The following is a 20674-nucleotide window of genomic DNA, read 5'->3' as shown; positions in this document are numbered from 1 at the left end:
CTATTTAGCCTTCTGAGCTTTCTGGGCAGACTTGGTGACCTCGTTTCCTCCAGCAGCCCTCTTGTCTACTGCTTTGATGACACCCACAGCAATTGTCTGTTTCATATGACAAACAGCAAAATGACCCAAAGAAGGACAGTCAGAGAAGCTCTCGACCCACCTGGGCTTGCCAGAAACAATTTTAGTGACAACAGTTTCACCCTATTTCAAGAATGTAGGGCCATCTTCCAGCTTCTTACCAGAATGGTGATCAATCTTTCCCCTCAACTCAGCAAAATTGCAAGCAATGTGAACTGTGTGACAATCCAGAATAGCGGCATAGCCACCATTGATTTGGCCTGGATGGTGGAGGATAATAACCTGACCAGTGAAGCTAGTTGCTCCCACTGATGGGTCATTTTTGCTGTCACCAGCAACGTTGCCATGACAGACATTTTTGACAGATATGTTCTTGGCGTTGAGGCCCACATTGTCCCCAGGAAGAGCTTCACTCGAAGCTTCATGATGCATTTCAACAGACTTTACTTCAGTTGTAAAGTCGACTGGAGCAAAGGTGAGCACTGTGCTGGGTTTGGGAACTCCAGTCTCCACTCAGCCCATAAAAACAGTACTAATACCACGAATTCTGTAGACATCCTGGAGAGGCCGACTTAAGGTCTTGTCAGTTGGATGAGTTGTTGGTAGGATGCATTGCAGAGTTTCAAGCAGCATGGTTCCACTGGCATTGCCATCTTTACTGGTGACTTTTTGTCCCTTGAACCAAAGCATATTAGCACTTGACTCCAGCACATTCTCACCATTCCAACCAGAAAGTGGCACACATGCTACTGTGTCAGGTTTGTAGCCAATTTTTGTAATGTACATGCTGACTTCCTTAATGATTCCCTCATGTCTTTTCTGGCTGTAGGGTGACTCAGTGGAATCCATTTTGTTAACACCAATAGTTCGTTGTTTCACTCATCTAAAATCTGAGATACTTGAAGGAGCTCTCTCCCATCTCAGCAGCCTCCTTCTCAAACTTTTCAATGGTTCTTGTGTTGATCACCCCACACTTGTAGGTCAGATGGCCAGTAGTGGTGGACTTGCCCTAATCTATATATCTAGTAATGACGATGTTGATATGAGTCATTTCTTTCTCGTTTTGGCTTTGATTTAGTGGTGATTTTCACAACACTCGTGTTCTGGCTGCAAAATCGTTATGAAAAACCTCTTTTTGTTTCTATTTCTTTTTCTTTTTTCTCCTATGCCCTCCCCCATTCTGCCTTGCCCTGCCCTCCCTCCCCCACCCCCTCAACTTATCATTCTTGTGAAAATATTTTAAAGCAAATCCGGGTATCATACCACTTTAATTTCTATATATTTCACTCTTCCCTCTAAAAAATGCAAACCTTGTAAAACTACTCTCTTAGATCAGAAGAAACTTAACACTTTTACTTGGAAAACTTAATATTTTTTCCTCTTGATATCCAGCAGTGTTTGGCTTGAGAACAACATTAAATCAGTAACAGAAAAAAAGACACTATTTTTTCTTTGCATATTTCCTTTTAAGATAAAAGGTTGTGGGACATCTCCAATATAGCCACCTTATAATATATTCGTTTAAGTGAGTAATTTATAAGATTTCACTTCTCTTCCTCATTGAGATAGTGATTATACAAGCAAATTTTTTTGTGTGTTTTGGAAGGGAGCTACGTATTATTTAACTTGGAAATCTCAAAAAACACTTTCAGCAACTCCATAAAGCACAGACATTTACCATATTTGACGTCTCATAATAGTAAGTACAGAAACATGAACATTTTTTGGAGCATGTAAATTGGTGGCAGAAGATGACGTGTGCATATATTTATACACACACACACACATGCAAACATACACTTTCACCCAAGCATTTCACTTATAATTCCTAGAAAGTGTATCTACCTTAGAAAGCATTGATTCCTAGCATTTCGGGGTCATTCACTTATTTTTTTTATAATTTTATAAAAGTTAAGGACTCTAGCTCCAAAATTGAACACTCACACACTCACACAATTTTGAATACATTTTTATTGATTCAAATGCAGCTATGTATCTAGGATACCCTTCTAGCAGCCATAATCAAACCATTTTCATCTTAGTTTTTGGCCTTGCGTACATTTTGACTTTATGTTAACTGACGTATCTTTGTATCTGTTTTGCTACAAGCTTCAGTGCCAGGGATATCTTTTATCAGTAATGCTGAGAAATGTTCATTTTTCCAGGAAGGTCACTGGGACCTCCCCCTGCTTGGCACTTATTGCTCCTTATTCTCCTTGCCAATTCAAATGCCGGTCTCTCCTTCTAAACCCTGAACCTCTCAAGGGCAGAGACAAGGTCTCGTTTAGAGGAGTGCAGCCTCCAAGATCATGTCTGGTTTTAACAGCCCCTAAATAATTACTTACTGGATTTTGTGCAAAGTGTTATTCTCATTAAACACTTATGAAGATATGTGAAGTTCAGTGATTTGCCCAGAATCAAACAGTGAATAAGTGGTGTAGTGCATATTACTCTCAAGACAGCTGACTTTCAGTCCAAAGATATTTCCCAGACATTACCTGTCAAGGATTAAAAAAAAAATACCTGCAGTGCAAGTCACTACCAATATGTGAACTCTTGTCAGAGGTAAGGTCTCAGTAGCTTGGGGCTGACCCAGAGAATGGAGCATGACTGTTCAGAGCCTCATGATACGGGTCTCAAAGAAGAAAAGAAAGGAAATCTTGAGGTAGAGAGAGGCTTCCAGAGAGCAAGACAATATATATCTTAGGGAAACTCTGTTATAGTCATCAAAATGATGGCACATTTTAGGATTTGTAGAATATTGATTCAAAAAGTGCTTTAATCTCCTTAAAAATGAAAATATTTAAGGATGTGTGATTTTGGGGGGGATACTGTAAGAAACATTCTTGCAACCTAGGATATCAGATTGCAAGCCCGGTTAACTAGTTAACTGGTTGACTGCAGTTCAATATTATTATTGGCTCATGCCTTCCTATCCACTTTTCCCTCCCAGCTGCCAATTTCTACAAAAGAAATCTCATTAATGTCTTTTGTTCATGACATGTCTGTGTTGTTTCTGTAACTCTTTTTGTAGAAAAATAATCTGTTATTTCTTGTTTTATAAGTGAAAAATTTGGATGTTTGTGAAAATATAAGATGAACTTTACTGACGGCTTAGTCATTATCAACTTCTTAATCAACTTGATTAACTTAGATGGTGACTTTATGGTGAATGGCACAGAGGACCTAAAGTGTCTGGTTTAATAGCTGAAACAACCCTTTGAGTCGCTGATTTATTTTTTCACTTTATTCCAATTACATTTTTATAATATAGGCTTCCTGAAATTTGCCACATCTCTGAAAGTAGAAAACAAGTCAGTAGAAGACGTTTCTAAGAAAAGCCAGCAACCGGAGTGAGCAGAATCAATTTGAACATGTTAACTATAAGTTCATACTCAAAGAGTGAACTCATATTTAGTGTGGACAACTTCTAAATGGGAAAGATTGAGGGGATATGTTCAGAGAATAGCCTAACTTTTAGAGAAATTGCAGCCATTTTCTGTTTTGGTGGATACATGAAATATTCAGGAAAGTTATGCTTCTGTTGACTTTGATTGAAAAATCTGTTACAGGGTCTTTTTAGTTTTCTTGGATGATTCATTTTGAAATCTGGCATTAAGACAGCATTAAGAAAATACTGTGGAAAGAGAATCTCACAACATCTAGCCCTAAGGCATTTGAAAATCTTCTCTTTATCATTTTATGTTAATTTCTTAATTTTTTAAAAAGTCAAGGGCTGATAGTAAATATTCATCCCCCAAAAACAGCATTTGTGAATATTCATCCCCAAAAAACAGCATTTGTGAAATATCTCTTACGTATAAGTATGTTCATAGCATGGACTCATGAATAAATTTGTATTTAGGGTTGAACTAAGCCATAGATAATGCAAGTATTTTGGGGGAAGACACCCTTATTAAGGTATGTCACAAGATTTCTTATTGAGAGGCCCATCTCATGCCACCCTCTTCCAATTACCTGAGATTGACACTGTTGCCTTCCTAAAGAAGATACCACCTATTGTTAATGGATGTAGGAGGTTGCAATGCTCTGTGTGTATGCATGCACGTGCACGCATGCACGCACACACACATACACATGCACTTATTAAGATACCTACAGCAAAGGAAAAAAAGGAAAAAGAAATCACGTGTTATCAAAGACTTAAAGTCATTTCAAGGATGTTTCAAGGTGCTAAGCTTGGCCTAAAATTAACATTAATTTTTTTGTTTCTTGGAAGGGTGAAAAATTAAGCCATGAGTTTCTATTAGCTGAAGAGCACAACTGGTTTGCAAGACTAGATGACCAATACCAGGTCAGATGAGGGCACTGATGAAAAAGAACACAGAACAGGTAAGTTTATTTATTTATTTATTTTTGGCGAGACCTGGGAGAAGCTGAATGAGAAAGGGTATACATGGCAGCCCAGATTTTACATCTCTGCCTGGGGATCGAAGGTTAGAATGAAGGAACAGGGATTCCAAGAGAGAAGTAGGCAATCACCAACAGGTTTTCTTTGACACTGTGCTGAGCTCTGGCCTGCAGAGAAGGTAGACCTCAACAGGGAGACATGTAGGACTTGAGTGTGTTTAGCAGGGCTCATTAGAACTATGGAGATCTGGCAGCATCACTGTCACATTCTAATTATTTGCCATGGAGGTGGAAAAAGCATTATGAAAGAGCAATTTGAACAATAACAAAAATGGAGGAATGCAGATGAACTGAGAGAAAGAGGGCTTTCCATATAAGCCACTGAGAGAACATACTTGAGGAAAAAAGATCTTTTAAGATAGTCACAGGGAGTACTGACAATGTGTTAAGCACTTTTACAAGTTTTTTTTCTCATAAATTCCTTAAGATAACCCTATGAAGTGGATCCTATTATTATCTCCATGTTACAGAGGGAAACACTGAGGCTTAAAGACGTTGAGTAAGTTTCCCAGGATCTCACAGCTAGCAAGTAGCAGAGCTAGGAGTGAAATCTAAGGAAAGGCAAGGCAGTTTAAATTAAATATTCAAAGAGAAAAGTCATATGAAAGGGGGATTTTTTTTAATCAAGTATAGCTCTGGAGGGCAGAACTAATGGGAAGTTAAGGAAAAAAGTAAATTTCACTACATTGTAAGCTTTCTGAATTTTAGAACTAACCCTGGGGGAAGAACTCCTTCATGAAATCATGAGCTGTGTATACTAGAAACATTCAAGTGCAGCTAAAATGGCCACGTGTCAGAGAAGCTGTAGAGGGATTTCAGATTTGAGTGGGAATGTTAGACCAAGTGACCTTTAAATCCCTGTGGTTTAAAATTACCACGATATGAGTTAGTTCCTCAACATCTGGATTACATGTATTTTCAGGCCTGAAAAATAAGAGCTCAATCTCAGTTAACTCTGATTTCCCTGGAAGCCAAAACAGAAAGGGAAACTATATTCTGAATTTGATAAAAAGGTAGAAAATTAGTTTATGAGGAATAGCAAACTTTTTCTTTGCTTTCATTTCAGAGGGCAATTGAATACAAAGGTCAGTGTTTATCTGTTAAGCTCCCTCATTAGAGGAAGTATGACATAGCAGGGGCTTTAAGGTGGTTTTAGAATATAAATATTGCCAACTTCGTTTGCATTTATATCTTTGTGTCATTGATCATCACCATCTTTAATTGCCATCCATGGTCTAGTTTTTGACACAGGTCTAGGAATCTAGGAATCTATGGGTCCCATAAAACATTTGTAATCTTTAAAAGCCATGCATTTATCACATATTTATCAATTAATCCAAGTCTAATAAAAATAATTATTATTTTTCTCACCACTAAGTACAGTTTTAACAGCAAAGTGATAAAAAGAATTAAACGCTCTTAACTCAGTTGAGATTTTGATCTCTTTAAAACCCACAGTGGCATAGTAGTCTCCGCAGGTGGAAGACCAAAAATACTTCTTGTCATATTATTACTTGTGAGCTGCTCTCAAAATAGCAGTTTTTAAAAAAATAAGAAACTCCTTGTAAGAATTTTCTTATTCATACAGTACAGACGTTGGGAAATGAAGACTATAAAATCAAGGATAGACTAACTTTACAAAACAAAGAAAAGAAAGAATCATATTCAATCCTGCTTGGTTAAGCAAAATACAATAGTGAACATATATCTTATGTGTTATATATCTAAGACCAGGAAGGTTACCTAGTTATTGTAGAAGTAAAGCAAATGGAATACAATGCACATATAAAGACCAGAAACATAATTATAATTCCATTTTTTGGCAATTGAATAGAAAATAAAAAAATTCTTTTTGATAAGATTCCCAAGGAATAGGAATGCTTATAATCAATCATCTTATTGGGAGCGAGACTTACTGATTTAGTTCGACTAGGTGAATTAAAAAGTTATTCTGCATAAAATCTTAAACTTGGTGCTGAAGAAATCATAAAATGAGACACAACCTTTACCTTAAAGAGTTTACCATCGGGCACATATCAGTCAAATAAGCCAGGAACTATAATAAAAGGCAATACATTATGCATATTGTAACTGAGGTATAAACAAAGTACAGTGGATTCAAAGGAGAAATTGCTCACTTCCTATTTGGGGTGGAGAAAAGATAAGGCTTCTTAGGAGAAATGACATTTGAAAAATGGGTGAAATATTTACAGGTTAAAAAAATGGAGGAAGGATGTACCAGGCAGATAGATGATTAAAGGTGTGATGACAGGCAAGTGTGAGTCCTGAGAAAGTATGCCAGAAGAGTGGAGCAGATGTATGTGAGGAGGTGAGGCATAGGAGCTACTACTGGAGATGCAGGCTGAAGCCAGGTGTGGTGCATCTCCTCACAAGGCTAACGGGTCTGCATTTATTTTCACAGGTGATGAGGGGTCATTTAATGTATGGAGTTGAGGGATGACAGGATCACAGGGCTGCCTGGGGTGTTGTGTGCAGATTGTGCACTGCAAAATCTTAGACAGTGTCATTCACCTGGTGACCCTGTTGATATCTATGTTTCGTAGGACCATATTTTAGTCGTTATAAGTGTATTATATAATGAGAAGTTTCTTGACACACGGAAGTCAAGTGTCTTTCCTGATTTGTACAAATGCACCATGTGGGGCAATGGTAGCTTGTGACAGCTGTGCTCTGGGTAGACACGTCTTAAAACAGAAGGTAGAACTGATTGCTACAAGGAGAGCCTGGAGACTTTGACAATAGTACACACTAAAACAGGAGCTTCACTTGGAAGGGAGGCTGATAGAGAATCTAGGTGGGAGGCAATGGAAGAAGAACCCATACATGACTTCAGTGATGGGTGACAGATAATGGTGGCCAATAGGAAATAGAAAAGTGAGAAGGGAGATTTATTAAGGCAAGGGAAAGTGAGGCAGGGAGAGGGCAGAGGTGCACACACTTTGGAGCCAGCACTGTTGGCAGAACATCCAGGTGGAAGTGTCAAGTGTGAGGCTGAAATGCTGGTCTGGAGGGCAGAGCAGGAGCTGGGCCAGAACCATCCACATAAATGTGATTGCTGGGTCCCAGGGAATTAATGAGATAATGACAGAGCTCTAGAGTGAGGCGAGCAGAGTGTAACCAGTATCAGAAGAAATCCTCGTTCTTATCATATTTTGCTCTCTCACCGCAAAAGAATTAGGAATAAATCTTGTTAAAGGAGCCTGCCTTCTTAGTAATGTGGTTGTTGGATAGCTTGTTTTATTTCCAGTTCCTGCCAACCATCCAATGCAGTCAGAAAGCCAGCTTTTATCCAAAAACATGCCATTTTTTTTCCATTATAAGATTAGATAAGAGTGACAGCAGGAGAAGCTTTCTGACCAAAGGCAGAATCGTTGATGACCTGGTAATGTTTCAATGGTGAAATGGAAACACATAAATCAATTATGAGTGCAATCAACTCCTCACTCAAGAAAGAAAGCAATGGCAAAAACTACCTAAAAGTATCCTTATTTGATCCTCTGATGCACTAGATGTGACTCCATATTTTCATTTCAGTTTTTCCTAATCTGATACTAAAATTAATTTACATTTCATAAAGCCGTAAAATTAATGATAAGAAAAAATAGTCAAGAAGTGCATCAGGTGGCAGAGAAGGAATTCTGAGATGAGAATGTCTGCCTTGTGTAAGTCTTACACAGAGAATGAGGGCTTATTCTAGCTGTCCTGAGCTGCTCCTCTCATAGTTTCAGACTGGCTGGAACACTTCCTGGTATCAGTGCGCGCATACTTACCTCGTTATGAAGATCCCAGCAGCCAACAAGGTATCAATGTTCCAAATGTTAGGTAGAAGTTGACTATTAAATAAAACCTATCTCCAACTTGCCTACCCCTTTACTTGCCATTTTAGGCTATTTTAATAGACGTGGGGGGCCAATCTAAGCTGGGAGTCATAAAATATTGGTTCTTCTGGGTCTTCAAGAAAGTTTAAAAAAGAGAGCAACATTTGGGTCAACATCAATTTTTCCTTGATGTATCATTTTAAATTCCTACCATGACTATACTTTGTTTACTGCACTTTTCAGAGAAGAAGAAGTATATTATGTGCCAGTATCTCCAGGATGATGGAGAAGAGTTTGATAGTCTAGTAATCCATTTGAAATTTAACATTCTGGTCCCCTCATCTGAATATAACTATTATTGATATTCAATTTGATAGCTGATATTCTCATTGAACTAGAATGGTTTTTAATGTAGTGAGCTATATAATGTAGTGAGCTATATAGCTGATATTCTCATTGAACTAGAATGGTTTTTAATGTAGTGAGCTATATTTAAAGGATGTCATTGGTGTATCAGAGAGATAATTGTTTATTCAGCACTTTGATCTACAAATAAAAATATGTAATATGTAACTTTTAAAAGAACATTCAGTGTAGATGAATATTTGCAAGATAAATAAAGGCAGAAAAACTTGGGCCTTTACAAAGAGTATTTGCGGTGTACAATTTATGAATATGATTATACTTTAAAAAGTATAGTTAGAAACATTAAATCTATCTAAACAAAGATGTCCTTAGTATGGGAGACGGTTCTCTCAAATATTATGTAAATTCGAACAATCTTGTTTTCTCCTCCAGTTAGATACTGTTCTAAATTATTATCCCATATTAGTCCATTTTACTGATTAAAAAATGTACCCAATCTCATATTACTGAAAAGCACATATATTAAACACATAGCCCTTCATAGAGAGCTGTGTTTTTTCTCAATACTGTAAATTTCCATTAAAAGAAGCTAAAACAACAAATAAACACACATACTAATACACACTTAAACATACCAATTAGGCCCTTGAATTACGGACAGCCCCTGATCTGTAATTTGTCAGAAATAAAATATGTGTGTCTTCAGTTAATACAGCTGATTCAGCTAGTTTGTTATAAATATTTGCTGATGTCAGATGACAACTGATAAATTTAATCAGTGCATGCAAGAACATAGTTTTCTTATGAATGTAAATCAGGTAAAAATTCAGAAGGGAAAATGTATGGCTGTTGAAGATCTTAGAGAAATGACTTTAAAATGAACCTGCGGAAAAAAGAAAACATATCTGGTCCCCAGGGGACAAATTTAACTTCATTTTCATCTAGAATATTTTTTAAACATTATGAAATGTTTGTAACTTTCTTTTATTTTATTTTAAAATACTTAGGGACTTCCCAGTCTAGAGTACATCTGGAGTCCAGAATATTAAAATTTTTGAGGAAAAGTTTTGCTTTCAGACTTGCCCCACAATGTTATAAAATCTCTTGGGAATAAACTTGCAGAATTATAAAGATGTTCTTCCAAAGTTTCACTTGGCTTCGACGGCCTGCTTTTTAATTTTTTTTTCTGCTATTGAATAAAACGTAAAACAGCCCACCAATGAACCAGCCAACCAAAGAAAAAAGGCTGGATATCTAGAAATGTATAATATGTAAAACTGTGAATGTTAATAGTAAGTGCCTCAAAAAACATGGTTGGAAGGATAAGTGGATGGTGATGCAAAAACATAAAAGGATTATAGTCTCTTATTTTCTCTGGTTGATAGCGTGCATAAGTAACTAGGAAAGTCAACTCAACTCAATGTGTGATTGCTGTGGACTGAATTGTTTCCCTCCCAAATTCATATATTGAAGTCCTAACTCCTAGTATGCCTCAGAATATGACTATTTGGAGACAAGGAATTTGAGGTAAAGAAAGTTAGATCAGGCTGTTATGTTATGTTAGATCAGCCTAATCCAATTTGGCTGGCGGTCTTATAAAAGAGGGAATTAGGATATACAGAGACGTAAGAGATGCATGTGCTTAAAGAGATGATCGTGTGAAGACACAGTGGGGTGGTGTCCATCTGCAAGCCATGGAGTGAGGATGTAGGAGAACACAAACCAGCTGACACCTTGATCTTGGACTTCTAGCCCCCAGGACTGCCAGAAAATACCAGTCTGTGGTATTTTGCTATGGTAGCCTTGGAAAACTAACACAGTGATAATGAAGTAAGTACTAAGTCTTTGAAGGAAACACATTTTTGAGTCATTTAAATGTCTTATAAGTGTACATATTCTGGCATTTGAACTACAGGCACCTGTATATATTGGTACTTACTCAACATCTCTCACTTTCTATCACTGTTAACTGTCATTTAAAAAATTTACCTATCGAGCTGTCCTTTATCTGCCCACTTCCTTTTTTTTGTGATCTTAGCAGTAGTTCTTTTTATTATTATTGTTATTTTTATTATACTTTAAGTTCTAGGGTACATGTGCATAACATGCAGGTTTGTTACATATGTATATATATGTCATGTTGGTGTGCTGCACCCATTAATTCGTCATTTACATTAGGTATATCTCCTAATGCTATCCCTCCCCCCTCCCCCAACCCAAGAACAGGCCCCGGTGTGTGATGTTCCCCTTCCTGTGTCCAAGTGTTCTCATTGTTCAATTCCCACCTATGAATGACAACATGCAGTGTTTGGTTTTCTGTCCTTGTGATAGTTTGCCCAGAATGATGGTTTCCAGCTCCATCCATGTCCCTACAAAGTACATGAACTCATCATTTTTTATAGTTGCATAGTATTCCATGGTGTATATGTGCCACATTTTCTTAATCCAGTCTATCATTGATGGACATTTGGGTTGGTTCCAAGTCTTTGCTATTGTGAATAGTGCCACGATAAACATACGTGTGCATGTGTCTTTATAGCAGCATGATTTATAATCCTTTGGGTATATACCTAGTAATGGGATGGCTGGGTCAAATGGTATTTCCAGTTCTAGATTCTTGAGGAAGCACCACACTGTCTTCCACAATGGTTGAACTAGTTTACAGTCCCACCAACAGTGTAAAAGTGTTCCTATTTCTCCACATCCTCTCCAGCATCTGTTTTTTCCTGACTTTTTAATGATCGCCATTCTAACTGGTGTGAGATGATATCTCATTGTGGTTTTGATTTGCGTTTCTCTGTTGGCCAGTGATGATGAGCATTTTTTCATGTGTCTTTTGGCTGCATAAATGTGTTCTTTTGAGAAGTGTCTGTTCATATCCTTTGCCCACTTGTTGATGGGGTTGTTTGATTTTTTCTTGTAAATTTGTTTAACTTCTTTGTAGATTCTGAATATTAGCCCTTTGTCAGATGAGTAGATTGTAAAATTTTTCTCCTGTTCTGTAGGTTGTCTGTTCACTCTGATGGTAGTTTCTTTTGCTGTGCAGAAGCTCTTTAGTTTAATTAGATCCCATTTGTCAATTTTGGCTTTTGTTGCCATTGCTTTTGGTGTTTTAGACATGAAGTCCTTGCCCATGCCTATGTCCTGAATGGTATTGCCTAGGTTTTCTTCTAGGTTTTTTATGGTTTTAGGTCTAACATTTCAATCTTTAATCTATCTTGAATTAATTTTAGTATAAGGTGTAAGGAAGGATCCAGTTTCAGCTTTCAACATAAGGCTAGCCATTTTTCCCAACACCATTTATTAAATAGGGAATCCTTCCCCCATTTCTTGTTTTTGTCAGGTTTGTCAAAGATCAGATGGTTGTAGATGTGTGGTATTATTTCTGAGGTCTCTGTTCTGTTCCATTGGTCTATACCTCTGTTTTGGTACCAGTACCATGCTGTTTCAGTTACTGTAGTCTTGTAGTATAGTTTGAAGTCAGGTAGCATGATGCCTCCAGCTTTGTTCTTTTGGCTTAGGATTGACTTGGCGATGTGGGCTCTTTTTTGGTTCCATATGAACTTTAAAGTAGTTTTTTCCAATTCTGTGAAGAAAGTCATTGGTAGTTTGATGGGGATGGCATTGAATCTGTAAATTACCTTGGGTAGTATGGCCATTTTCACGATACTGATTCTTCCTATCCATGAGCATGGAATATTCTTCCATTTGTTTGTGTCCTCTTTTATTTTGTTGAGCAGTGGTTTGTAGTTCTCCTTCAAGAGGTCCTTTGCATCCCTTGTAAGTTAGATTCCTAGGTATTTTATTCTCTTTGAAGCAATTGTGAATGGGAGTTCACTCATGATTTGGCTCTCTGTTTGTCTGTTATTGGTGTGTAGGAATGCTTGTGTTTTTTGCACATTGATTTTGTATCCTGAGACTTTGCTGAAGTTGCTTATCAGCTTAAGGAGATTTTGGGCTGAGACAATGGGGTTTTCTAGATATACAATCATGTCATCTGCAAACAGGGACAATTTGACTTCATCTTTTCCTAATTGAATACCCTTTATTTCTTTCTCTTGCCTGATTGCCCTGGCCAGAACTTCCAACACTATGTTGAATAGGAGTGGTGAGAGAGGGCATCCCTGTCTTATGCCAGTTTTCAAAGGGAATGTTTCCAGTTTTTGCCCATTCAGTATGATATTGGCTGTGGGTTTGTCACAAATAACTCTTATTATTTTGAGATATGTCACATCATACCTAGTTTATTGAGAGTTTTTAGCATGAAGGTTGTTGAATTTTGTCAAAGGCCTTTTCTGCATCTATTGAGATAATCATGTGGTTTTTGTCTTTGGTTCTGTTTATATGATGGATTACGTTTATTGATTTGCATATATTCAACCAGCCTTGCATCCCAGGGATGATGCCAACATGATCATGGTGGATAAGCTTTTTGATGTACTGCTGGATTTGGTTTGCCAGTATTTTACTGAGGATTTTTGCATTGATGTTCATCAAGGATATTGATCTAAAATTCTCTTTTTTTTTGTTATGTCTCTTCCAGGCTTTGGTATCAGGATGATGCTGGCCTCATAAAATGAGTTAAGGAGGATTCCCTCTTTTTCTATTGATTGGAATAGTTTCAGAAGGAAGGGTACCAGCTCCTCTTTGTACCTCTGGTAGAATTCGGCAGTGAATCCATCTGGTCCTGGACTGTTTTTGGTTGATAGGCTATTAATTATGGATTCAATTTCTGAGCCTGTTATTGGTCTATTCAGGGATTCAGCTTCTTCCTGGTTTGGTCTTGTGAAGGTGTATGTGTCCAGGAATTTATCCATTTCTTCTAGATTTTCTAGTTTATTTGTGTAGAGGTGTTTATAATATTCTCTGATGGTAGTTTGTTTGTCTGTGGGATCGGTGGTGATACCCCCTGTATCATTTTTTTGTTGCATCTATTTGATTCTTCTTTCTTTTCTTTTTTATTAGTCTTGCTAGCGGCCTATCAATTTTGTTGATCTTTTCAAAAAACCAGCTCCTGGATTCATTGATTTTTTTGAAGGGTTTTTTGTGTCTCTATTTCCTTCAGTTCTGCTCTGATCTTAGTTACTTCTTGCCTTCTGCTAGCTTTTGAATGTGTTTACTCTTGCTTCTCAAGTTCTTCTAATTGTGATGTTAGGGTGTCAATTTTAGATCTTTCCTGCTTTCACTTGTGGGCATGTAGTGCTAAAAATTTGCCTCTAAACACTGCTTTAAATGTGTCCCAGAGATTCTGGTATGTTATGTCTTTGTTCTCATTGGTTTCAAAGAACATCTTTATTTCTGCCTTCATTTTGTTATGTACTCAGTAGTGATTCAGGAGCAGGTTGTTCAGTTTCCATGTAGTTGAGTGGTTTTGAGTGAGTTTCTTAATCCTGAGTTCTAGTTTGATTGCACTGTGGTCTGAGAGACAGTTTGTTATAATTTCTGTTCTTTTACATTTGCTGAGGAATGCTTTACTTCCAACTATGTGGTCAATTTTGAAGTAAGTGCAATGTGGTGCTGAGAAGAATATATGTTCTGTTGATTTGGGGTGGAGAGTTCTGTAGATGTCTATTAGGTCTGCTTGATGCAGAGCTGAGTTCAATTCCTGGATATGCTTGTTAACTTTCTGTCTCATTGATCTGTCTAATGTTGACAGTGGGGTGTTAAAATTTCCCATTATTATTGTGTGGGAGTCTAAGCCTCTTTGTAGGTCTCTAAGGACTTGCTTCATGAATCTGGGTGCTCTCGTATTGGGTGCATATATATATAGGATAGTTAGCTCTTCTTGTTGAATGGATCCCTTTACCATTATGTAATGGCCTTCTTTGTCTCCTTTGAACTTTGTTGGCTTAAAGTCTGTTTTATCAGAGACTATGATCGCAACCCGTGCTTTTTTTGTTTTCCATTTGCTTGGTAGATGTTCCTCCATCCATTTATTTTGGGCCTATGTGTGTCTCTGCACATAGATGGATCTCCTGAATACAGCACACTGATGGGTCTTGACTCTTTAAGCAATTTGCCAGTCTGTGTCTTTTAATTGGAGCATTTATCCCATTTACATTTAAGGTTAATATTGTTATGTGTGAATTTGATCCTGTCGTTATGATGTTAGCTGGTTATTTTGCTCGTTAGTTGATGCAGTTTCTTCCTAGCCTTGATGGTCTTTACAATTTGGCATGTTTATGCAGTGGCTGGTACTGGTTGTTCCTTTCTATGTTTAGTGCTTCCCTCAGGAGCTCTTGTAAGGCAGGCCTGGTGGTGACAAAATCTCTCAGCATTTGCTTGTCTGTAAAGGATTTTATTTCTCCTTCGTTTATGAAGCATAGTTTGGCTGGATATGAAATTCTGAGTTGAAAATTCTTTTCTTTAAGAATGTTGAATATTGGCCCCCACTCTCTTCTGGCTTGTAGAGTTTCTGCCGAGAGATCCACTGTTAGTCTGATAGGCTTCCCTTTGTGGGTAACTCGACCTTTCTCTCTGGCTGCCCTTAACATTTTTTCCTTCATTTCAACTTTGGTGAATCTAACAATTATGTGCCTTGGAGTTGTTCTTCTCGAGCAGTATCTTTGTGGCATTCTCTGTATTTCCCGAATTTGAATGTTAGCCTGCCTTGCTAGGCTGGGGAAGTTCTCCTGGATAATATCCCGAAGTGTATTTTCCAACTTGGTTGCATTCTCCCTGTCACTTTCAGATACACCAATGAGACGTAGATTTGGTCTTTTCACATAGTCCCATATTTCTTGGAGGCTTTGTTCGTTTCTTTTTACTCTTTTTCCTCTAAACTTCTCTTCTCGCTTCATTTCATTGATTTGTTCTTCAGTCTTCCACTTGATCGAATCGGCTACTGAAGCTTGTGCATACGTCACATAGTTCTCGTGCCATGGTTTTCAGCTTCATCAGGTCATTTATGGTCTTCTCTACACTGTTTATTCTAGTTAGCCATTCATCTAATCTTTTTTCAAGGTTTTTAGCTTTTTTGCGATGCATCTGCCCACTTCTTTTATTCCACCTGGACTGCTTGTTTTTCCTTTCATTCTCCTTTCAGTGTATGTTGCAGGAAAACATCTATCAACATTGTATTTGAATTCTCTCTCCATGTAAAAAAAAGAAAAGACATAACATAAAATGTAGTATCTTTACCATTTTTAAGCATTCTGATCAGTTATATTAAGCAACTGCATATTTTACTGGATCTCAGAATTTTTCCGTCTTGCAAAACTGAAACTCTATCCTCATTAAAAAACAGCGCCTCTTTTTTCCCCCTTCTCTCCAAATTCTTGGCAAACACCGTTCTAGTTTCTGTGTCTATGAATTTGACTAACTTAGATTCTTCATGTAAGTGAATTCAGATAGCATTTGTCTTTTTGGGACTGGCTTATTTCACTTAGAATAATGTCCTCAAGGTTCATGCATGTTGCAGCATTGTGACAGAATTTTTCTCCTTTTTAAGGTTAAATAATATCCCATTATCCATGTATACCACATTTTCTGTATCTAACCTTTTATCCATAGATGGACATTTGAGTTGCTTTCATCTCTTGGCTGCTGTGAATAATTCTGCTCTGAGCACCAGTATGTGAATATTTCTATGAAATTCTGCTTTCAATTCTTTTGGATGTATACCCAGAAGTAGAATTGCTAGGTCATATAGTAATTCAATTTTTAATTTTTTAAGGAACTGCTATAGTTTCATACAGTGGCTGCACCATTTTACATTCCTGTGCACAGTACATAAGGGTTCCAGTTTCTCTACATCCTAGCCAACACTTGTTATTTTGTTACTTTTTTATGGTAACCATTCTAATGGGAGTGAGGTGATATCTCATAGTGGTTTCGATGTGCATTCCTCTAATGATTAGTGATATCAAACATCTTTTCATATGCTTGTTGCCCATCTGTATATCATCTTTGGAGAAATGCATATTCAAGTTCTTTGTTCGTTTTAAAATCAAGTTATTTGTTTTTTGTTGTTGGTGGTGTTGCTGAGTTATTTTGTTGTCTTTATCCTTCCTGGATAATAATAACTCCTTATCAGATACATGATTTGCAGATACTTTCTTCCATTCCTATGTTGTCTTTTCACTGTGTTGACTGTGTCCTTTGATGCACAGAAATTGTACTCCCATTTGTCTATTTTTACTTTTGCTGCCTGTGCTTTTGGCATCGTATCCAAGAAATCATTGCCAAATCCAACCTCATGAAGCTTTTCTCCTGTGTTCTTTTCTAGTAGTTTTATAGTTTTAGGTCTTACTTTTGGGTCTTTAATTCATTTTGAGCTAATTTTTGTATATGGTACAACGTAAGGGTCTAACTTTATTTTTTTGGTATGATTATATCTACTTTTCCCATCACCATTTGTTGAATAGACTATTTTTTTCCCTATTAAGTGGTCTTGTCACCTTTGTCAAAAATCGTCTGACTATATATGCAGTGGTTCATTTCTGGAATTTCTATTCTATTGTTCTATATTTCTGTCTTTATGCCGGCACCACACTGCTTTGTGTGTACTGCAGCTTTTAAATATGTTTGAAATTAAGAAGTGTGAGACTTCCAACTTTGTTCTTTCTCAAGATGGATTTGGACATTCAATGTCTTTAGTAGTTTCTTCTGAATTTTAGAATATTTTTTTCTATTTCTATAAAAATACCTTTGGGTTTTGATGGGGTTGCATTGAATCTGTAGATCTCTTTGTGTGGTATTGACATCTTCACAATATTAAGTCCTCCAAACCATGAACATGTCATAAACTATGAACAATGGAAAGACACTCCAAATGTCTTTCCATTTGTATGTGTCTTTAATTTTTTAAATCAATGTTTTGTAATTTCCAGAGTAGAAGTCTTTCACCTACTTACTTTATTCTTAAGTATTTCATTCTTTTGGCATGATTGTAAATGGAATTGTTTTCTTAGTTTTCCTTTTGAATTGTTTATTGTTAGCATGTAGTTTACCTGTTGATTTGATATCCTGTAACTTTGCTGAATTCTTTTATTAGTTCCAACAGTTTTTATTAATATAATCTTTAGAGTTTTCTACATATAAGATCATCTCATCTGAGAATGGAGATACTTCCACTTCTTCATTTCTAATTTGGATGTCTTTTATTTCATTTTCTTGCCTAATTGCTCTGGATAGGAATTCCAATGCTATGTTGCATAAAAATGATGAGAGCAGGCCACCTCGTCTTGTTCAGGATCTTAGAGAAAAAGATTTGGGGTTTTCTTCACTAATTAGGATGTTAGCTGTGGGCTTTTCATTTATGGTCTTTGTTATGTTGAGGTAGTTTCCTTTTGTTCTTGGTTTGTTGAGAGTTTTGTTTTTTTTAAATCATGGATTGGTGTTGAATTTTGTGACATGCTTTCTCCGCATCACTTGAGATGATAATGTGCTTTGCATCCTTGATTAATGCGGTATATTACATTGATTGATTTTTGTATGTTGAAATCTGGGAATGTATTCCACTTAGTTGTGGCATATAATCCTTTTAATGTTCTGTTGAATTTAATTTGCTAGCGCAGTAGTCCCTTGGTATATATGGGAGACTGGTTCCAGAAATTCTGTAGACACCAAAAATTTGCAGATATTCAAATGCCTTAAATAAAATGCCATATAGTGTTTGCATATGATCTATGCATATCCTCCCATATACTTTAAATCATCTCTATATTATTTACAATACCTAATTCAATGCCTGAACATAATTTCATTTGTGTGAATTCAATGTAGTACCCAGCATGTGGCAAATACAAGTTTAGTTATTTTGGAAATCTGTGGAATATTTCTTTTCTGAATATTTTCAACCCATGGTTTGTTGAATCCGTAGGTGTGGAATCCATGGATAAGGAGAGCTGACTGTTTTTGTTGAGCATTTTTGCATTAATATGCAGCAGAAATATTGGTTTACAGTTTTCTGTTCTTGTAGTGTGTTTTTCTGGCTTTTGTATCAGTGTAATAGTAGCCTCATAGAATGAGTTTGGGCATATCCCTTCTTTACTTTTTTTTTTGGAAGAGTTTGAAATGGATTATTGCTAATTATTCTTTAAATGTTTGGTAGAATTCTCTGGTGCAGCCATGGGATCTTGAGCTTTTCTTTATTAGGAAGTTTTTGATTATTCATCCAGCCTCCTTACTACTTATATGTCTGTTCAGGTTTTCTATTTCTTTATGCTTCAGTCATGATAGGGTGTGTATTTCTAGGAACTTATCTATGTCTTTTAAGTTATCCAGTTTGTTGGCATTAATTTGTTTATGCTATTCTCTTATAATCCTTTCTATTTCTGTGACATTGCTTATGCTATCCCTTCTTTCATTTCTGATTTTAGTAGAGTCTTCTCTCTCTCTCTGTCTCTCTCTCTCTGTCTCTTTCTTTCTGTCTCTCTTCTTAATCTTAATCTGGCTAAGGACTTGTCAATTTTGTTGATTTTTTAAAAATCCACTTTTTAATAGTTGTGAGAACATGTGACTTGAACTCTTAGAGTTTTCCTCTCTTCTTCTATACAAAGGGCATGCCGTGTACTGTGCCAGATAGCTGTGCCCTACTTACATGATTACATTTAACCATTTGCTGTGCTTAATAAATAGTAGTTAATGTTATTTTTAATTATGTAAGAAAAATTTCTCCCATGTGGATCACAAATTCCTTTTTCATGATTTTTCAAAGGAATCACAAACTGTAAGCATCACACTCATTATCAGTATTCAGTTCTTAGAAAATTTTTACCTTCTACTGTTTTGTCTCTTACTGTTTTTATATAATTTTGTTCTTGGTTTTATGGCTCTTTTGTGGGCATGGTTAACTCAGTAAGAACAGATTACTTTCATAAGCCCTTCCTTACTGATTTCCTAGTAGATGGATACCTTACTGGTAGACTTTTCTCTTAAGTGTTTTTCTGACTGTACTTTCTATTAAGTGGAATCATTCCATGGTCATTCCATACATTATGGGACACTGTTTTTGTATAACTGTCCTGTAAATCTAAAGAACTTGAGTAAAGCAAAAGTTTACTCATTCCTTGTGTACCTGGTTTAGCGGATGTGGTTTCAATTTAATTTTTAGAATGAAATAAATATAGCTTTTTTTTCTGGCCTTCTTTTTATGTGTATTGGTAGGAAGGCTCTTGTTTGATTTACAACTTGATTAAGCATAGCTGAGTTTTAATTTTGACCTGATTAAGTGATCTATAAACAATCATAGGCATAGACAATACACATTAAAATTTTTCTCATTAAATCTCAACCCCAAAGTAGTGTCGGCTGTGATTCTCTTGGTGGAAAACTATGTATAATGAATTTTACTGGCGTTGTTGTTAACCTCTAATTGTTCTGTGAATCATGGGAAAGTAAAACATTTATCCCTGGAGGGAGAAAAATAGTATCTGGGCATAGAGAGAGAAAAGATGATATTATTGAATGTTAAACAGAGTTATATAAGTTAATCACAAAACTTAATAAATTCAGCATCTTCTTTCTTGGATCTTATTTTCTAGTTTAAAGTTATTCAAGGGTAATATTGCAGACCCTTGTTTTAGAATTGTAGCCATCAGCTTCTGCTGTCAACAAACAACCCCTAAATTTCAGAGGCTTACAATAAACATTACATTTTTATTACTTTTCTATGTTTATTACAATAAACAATAAACGCTAATTTCTTGCTCATGTTACCAGAAGGCTGTGGGTTGACTGTACTTTTGTTGGTCTCACTGGGCTTCACATGTCGTCTAATTCCTGGGCCTTGGCTGATGAATACCCACTAGCTGGGGCATGCTTGTCTCATCATGAAGAGAGGTCAACAAAAGCACGTAAGACACTCACATTCCACTGTCCAAAGTGGGTCACAAGGCCAAGCCCCAGTCAATGGGGCAAGGAAGTAAATTCTGCCTCCAGGAAAGCACAGCAAGGTTTGGGCAGGAATGAATAATCATGAGCAATAATTCAACCTACTACAAGAACCGATCGTGCCC

General features: G+C 36.7%; 1 pseudogene; it reads right to left on the bottom strand.

The window, feature by feature from the left end:
* LOC101148191 (elongation factor 1-alpha 1-like) lies at window positions 1-2686 on the bottom strand (annotated as a pseudogene).
* Window positions 2687-20674: the final 17988 nt, after the last annotated feature.

This window comes from Gorilla gorilla, chromosome 6 (assembly GCF_029281585.2).
Source record: "Gorilla gorilla gorilla isolate KB3781 chromosome 6, NHGRI_mGorGor1-v2.1_pri, whole genome shotgun sequence".
Taxonomy (NCBI): Eukaryota; Metazoa; Chordata; class Mammalia; order Primates; family Hominidae; genus Gorilla; species Gorilla gorilla.
This window is presented reverse-complemented; position numbering and strand designations above follow the sequence as displayed.